Below are 6,000 nucleotides of genomic sequence, written 5' to 3' on the forward strand. Positions count from 1 at the left end.
AAAAAGTTACAAGCCGCTAGCTATTTAGGTTGGTAAATAAAAACAAAAACCACTGACTTCTATCAAGCAGACTGGTGGAAAAGAGATGGATCCCTCCATCTTCCTCGGATTCTTTTACTTCACAAACCACCTTCTCTCAGACAAACCTGCCTGTGCTTTAATAGTCAGCCTCAGAAACCCTGCTCTCCATCATGTGGTCTGAAAACATTTTTATTTCAGCAAGCTTCTAATGTTTAACTGATTGCTGCTATAAGGTAAGTAAGCTATCTTTATTGCTGCTCTTTTAGTTTACTGTTTAGGTTGTCTTGTATTCAGGTTTTTCTTAACAGAACTGTTATCATATTGACTTATGCCTCACTCTGTTAGCTGATTTGGGTGTGTGAATCGAGCTGCAGGGGAATAACTCCCCCATTATTCCAGCCTCTTCAGGGGCTTCCTCTTGCCTTGCCATCACTTTGAATCCGTTTTGTTGAATTATAATTCAAAGTATTGGCTGTGATCAACAAAGCCTTAAATGGTCTGAACCCCCCTCACCCGTACCTGAGAAGCCACGTCCTTCAAATTATTTCTCTGTGACCAATTAAGAGCTCCCTCTCAAAGATAAACATTGAATAAGGGCACAAAGTGATGCACCACTGCCCAGCTCAGAGGCTCTCTTACTCCAGCGGTATGGCAAACCCTAGCATCTTCCAGAGATACTAAAATACACTTCCATCCAATGACTGGATAAGTAATTAATGATTGAAAATGGAAATGGACTGCCTTCAAGTTGATCCTGACTTATGGTGACCCTAACCACTACACCACACTGGCTCTCAATTAATGATTGAGAGACAGGATTCAGTCATTCCACTCGCCATGGCGATTGTGGCTCTGCTCTAGTGAGTGCAGCAGACGGCCCGCCTTCCTCCCAACCTTGGGGCTGCAGAGGCGGGAAAAGATTCTCCCTGTAGTTGTGCGAGCATCCCCATCACCTCCCCAACTCCAGAAAGAAAGTACTTCTTCACACAGTGCATAGTTAAACGGGTTCAATTCCTCAAGATGTAACAATGGCCACCAACCTGGATGGCTTTAAAGAGGATTAGAAACATTCATGGAGGATAAGACTATATAACCATGATAGCTATTACTGTATATCCAGGACTGGAAGCAGTATGCCCCTGAAAACTAGTTGCTAGAAATCACAGCGGGGAGACAGCTGTTGCACTCCAGTCCTGCTTACAGGCTTCCCACAGGGAACTGGTTGGCCACTGTGAGAAACAGATGCTGACCCAGCAGGACTCTGCTTGTGTCCTTATGTTCTCTAAAGTGCTGCTATACTTTGTGGAGGTGGGAGATTTTTAAAAAATTATTCTGAGTATTTATAGCTATTTTTTTTTATCCTAAAGTCTCCAAAAGTGGCACAAACAATAGCAATTACCCTTCTAGATAATTTTTAAAAATTAAGACTAACATGGCTAAAAATAGTTAGAAGCAACAAAACAATCAAGAAAACAAATGCATCCTGTAATTCAGTTTATAGGTGAATGAAAAGGTATTAAGCCTGGGGCTTAAACAAAAGCAATACAGAAGCCTCACTAATTTGTCTGGGCCACAACTGAAAAAGTCTTCTTCTTGATTAGTATCTGCACAATGCCTGAAGGTGGGGGCATTTGAAGAAGGACCTTTGAGCAGATCTTAAAAGGCAGGTGGCAACTGAGTTCAGTTCCCAGCATCTCCACCTAGAGCTGGCAGAAACTCTTGCCTGAAACCCTGAAGAGCAACTGTCAGTCACACTGACCAAACTCAGCTAGATGGACCAGTGGTCTGACTCAGTATTACACAGCTTCCTATATTCAGTCTACCAAGCACCACTGACAGATCAAAGTTACATGTAAAAAAAAAATAGACCCTCATTCAGTTCTTTGTGCCAACACCTCCAGGCTGAGGCTTTGCAGGAGGTGGCCCATCTAAACCAGCTTACAAAATTAAAAAATTAAAGATGAAGCCATCAAGCCCCCTCTCCCCCAACAGTCAATAACAGTACTCGACCAGCCAATTAAATTAGGCCAGGGACAAACATGTCATGGATCTATGTCCCAAGTCTTTTAAAGCAGTTAACCACATCCCCACCTTCAGGTGATCATCAGGCAGGAAAGCTTTTGACAGTTAAGATACTTTTTCCTTCATTCAGGGCACTGATATGCCTCAAAAAAACAAGCATTGCCATTTGGGGCAGGTAGACTAATGAAAATGTCTGTGGGCTAATAACTTTTGTAGATATATGTCTGCCATTTCACAGGCTAGTGCTTGAAGTAGATCCTGCTTGCGGGCTTCCCATAGGCATCTGGTTTGCCACTGTGAGAACAGTAACAGTGCTATGTGGACCACAGCCCTGATCTCATGTTCTTTTGAGTCCCCGAGATATAAAGAAGCCCCCTCCTTTGTTTCCCATTGACTTGCTTGAATGACAGAGGTCAGAATTTTTCAGGAAGGGGGATACGGAGTATTAAGCAAATCAAAAGAGTATCTTTGAGAGTTGTAACCGTGACCATCACAGAGAAATAGGAATCACAGCCCTTTAAATGTTCACACCAACCCTAACCACTGGAAGGAATAGCCATGCATCTGGACTGCAATACAAGCAGATACACTGTGTGCATCAGGTAACAGCCAAGAGCCAAAACCTACATAGCAGGTGTGCTAAGCAAACACTGACATCACTCAGTTAGAAAGCTCAATGTTCAAGCACCATTTCACTGCCACTAATGGGAGGGGGGCAGAATGGTGCCTTTTATAGCTGTATTTCTTCACTTCTTCTCAATGCAGTAGGAAATGATGCTGCGTTATCACTATATTTTTTCAGTTCTCTGTTAGAATGAAAAATGCCTCTCACTTCATTTAGAGACAAAATAAACCTTTCTGTCCCAGGCATCCTTCTCTCTTACTCACTTTTTGCAATGCAAGAGCATTCAGGCTTGTGTTACTCAGATAGACAAGCAGCTCTGGGTCAATGGCACAGAGCCAGGTACCCTCAGGAATAAGGCAAGGTTCATCAGGCAGACAGGAAAGAGGACTCAAGACAATCAACAATATGCTGCACACAGGCATCTGATACATGCAAATCTTTATAAACACTCATGTAGCTTAACAAAATCGCAAATAAAATAAGGAAATTTGGGGGCAAAAGTGGGGAAAGATAGTGAGAATGAGTGGAATGCTTCCTATTCTGGATGAGGTTACACTTCCCTTGAAGGAGCAGGTGCACAGCTTGGGGGTACAATTGACTTCAGTGGCATGGACTGCCTTCTCCCAGCTTCAGCTACTAGCCCTCTTGCAACCCTATATGGACAGAGATTCCCTGGCTTGAGTTATCTTTGCCCTGCTAATCCAGGGCTGTGGAGTCGGTACGCCAGACCTTCGACTCCAACTCCTCTATTTTTCTACTGTCCGACTCTGACTCCTTCATAAATGGCAAATGTATATTAACTAGTAATAACAAATTTACTGTAGTAAAATGGTAGCACAAGGCATTTCATCACCACCACGTGAATCCAGAGCTTGGAAAAGTTACTTTTTTAAACTACAACTCCCATCAGCCCCAGGGATTGGGCTCGTGGGAGTTGTAGTTCAAAAAAGTAACTTTTCCAAGCTCTGGATTCACGTGGTGGTGATGAAATGCCTTGTGCTACCATTTTACTACAGTAAATTTGTTATTACTAGTTAATATACATTTGCCATTTATGAAGGAGTCGGAACATTTCTACCGACTCAGACTCCACCCAAAATTGCTCCCGACTCCGACTCCACAGCCCTGTGCTAATCTCCAGGCTAGAGTACTGCAACACACTGTACTTGGGACTGCCTTGGAAGATGGTTAAGAAACTACTGCAAGCACGTAACGTGGCAGCTAGATTGTTAACTGAAACAAAAAGGCATGAAGGTACATCATCATCTGGGGCACTGAGCAGGGGGTTGGACTTGATAGCCTTATATGACCGTTCCAACTCTACTGTGATATGATTGTCCACATACTACCTCTGAGGGACATCTGGAGGATGGTGGTGACACGAAGTAGCCTTCTCTGAAGTAGCCCCCCATTTATGGAATGCTCTCCCCATGGAGGTCCACCTGGCACCAATCTGTTTTTGCTTTCCAGGTCATTTGGGTAGCACCAATATTATATTATTACCAATATTACTATTATATTGTAGTGTCTTGATCTGTTACATCTGTTCTTGATATTTACTTTGATTGTAAATTACTTCTAGGCTTTTTTTCCCCTCAGTGGAAAGCAATGTATAAAAAATTGAGAAACCTAACCGAGTAAGGAAAACTAGTTCCATATGTTTACAGGAATATATTTTGTTACTTTTTGCAGTTTGGACTGCCTGTCACATAGCATGTGGCTTCTGAAAACCCAACCAACATTTTTGGAAGAGGACTTCAAAGTGAATTTCCTCCTCCTCCTCCTCCTCCACCCCCAGCCTCCACTGCTTGAATGCGCCCGATCTAGTAATTTTGCCTTCTTTGTTTGTACTGACTGCTTTCTAAGCATTTGCTTGTCGAGCATAAAACGCTGAACAGGCAAGCTCCACTGAGTTCTGCAATCTTAAGCGACAATGGGTTAGAAATACACTGCAAATATTTTAACAGCTAAAGACCGAGGTCTAAAAAAACCAGCAGGCCGGGGTAGGGAGGGGGCAGGGCTGCAGGCTGGAATGACAGACATGAACAAAGATGAGGGAGGAGGGAGCGAGAGAACTACTGCAGCAGCAGCTGCCGCCGCCGAAAAAGAAGAAAAAAGCAGGAAAGAGAACCACGCCTCCAATTTTTGCTCTAGCATGCCAAAGACCGTCTTCCGCGCGAGCCACGTCCTGTCCACCCGTGATAATTAACAGCCTGCCTCCTTGAGTCTCGGTACCTACATACAACCATCAGCGTGCGTAGATCATAATCCTCACTTCACCCATAAAGGAGCACTGAAAGGGTGGGAAGACCCGCCCTTTCACCACCGCGCTTTCTGACTTACACAAGCGTGCGGCTGAAAGAGCGTGTGAAGAACTAAGAAGATAACCCGCGTTAAGCGACTGTATCTGCCTTGTCCCGTTTTGCCTCAGCCGAGTCCCAGCTCTCTCGCTCGCCTACCCCACAAGGAAAAAAAGGGCTGGAGTCGAAAGAATTCGTTGGAGAGGTTTCTCCTCACGCACCAGGACACTCCCCTCAACCTCTCGCATGGAGTCGCGCAGAGCTGTACCGAGGAGAATCCCCCCTTTTCCCACTATGCAAACGCGGCCCAAATGGCTTCCCACTTTCCCCGCCCGGATGGAGGGACACCATTTTCCACAGGCAAAATGCAAGAGCAGGCTAAAAATGCTCCCACGGACCTTCCCCACCTTTTCCCAGGCAGGAGCCATGCCGCGCTGAACAAGCTGCAATGCTGGCTTGACCTACCTCGCCCCGCACAGCGCCGCTCCCGTTGCAGCTCCTTACCCCGACTACCTCCACACAGACGCCCGCCCCGTGGCACCACGAGGTGCAGAGCTTGTTTACCAACTCGCCTGCCCCTTCGGCTTGAGGCCCGGCACCAAACTCCGCCTCTGGCCCGGCTCCTATTGGCTCCTCCGAAGCCTCCGCCTTCCTCTGGTGGAACGTTGGCTCAGGATTAGCGCGAGATCAGAGATGCCTGCCCGCAAGGAACGTGCTATACTCGTGGGGCTCGCGTCTTGTCCAATGAGAAGCCGGGGCGGAGGAAGTGTCTGCCAATACCAAGGCCGCGTTGTCTCCGTCCATGTTACGCTGGGAGCTTCTGCGCTCTGAGCGCGGTGACAGGAGGCCTACGCATAGAAATGGACGTGGGGAACTGAGAAAGTAGGGGGCTTGGTGTGCATGTGCGGTGGGGCACGTTTAAAGCAATTATTGCTGGTGCCATATTCTCCCCAAGGGTTATGCTGTCGTCCCTCCCTTCAGATAAAACTGGAGCCTGCGATTCTCTCTGAAAGGAGCCGCCTTCCCAAAAGC

The 6,000-nt window shown here is 46.1% G+C and overlaps 1 protein-coding gene across 5 annotated transcripts in view; it reads right to left on the bottom strand.

Moving 5' to 3' along the window:
- COQ8A (coenzyme Q8A) overlaps positions 1-5,644 on the bottom strand; it is a 92,171-nt gene extending 86,527 nt beyond the window's left edge. The window contains exon 1 of one of the 5 annotated variants that reach the window (XM_061625011.1): positions 5,541-5,644. The gene's annotated coding sequence lies outside the window, so the exon portion shown is untranslated. The other 4 variants (XM_061625009.1, XM_061625013.1, XM_061625010.1 and 1 more) reach the window with 4 other exon arrangements.
- Positions 5,645-6,000: the final 356 nt, after the last annotated feature.

Source organism: Rhineura floridana, chromosome 4, assembly GCF_030035675.1.
Source record: "Rhineura floridana isolate rRhiFlo1 chromosome 4, rRhiFlo1.hap2, whole genome shotgun sequence".
In the NCBI taxonomy this organism is placed as follows: domain Eukaryota; kingdom Metazoa; phylum Chordata; class Lepidosauria; order Squamata; family Rhineuridae; genus Rhineura; species Rhineura floridana.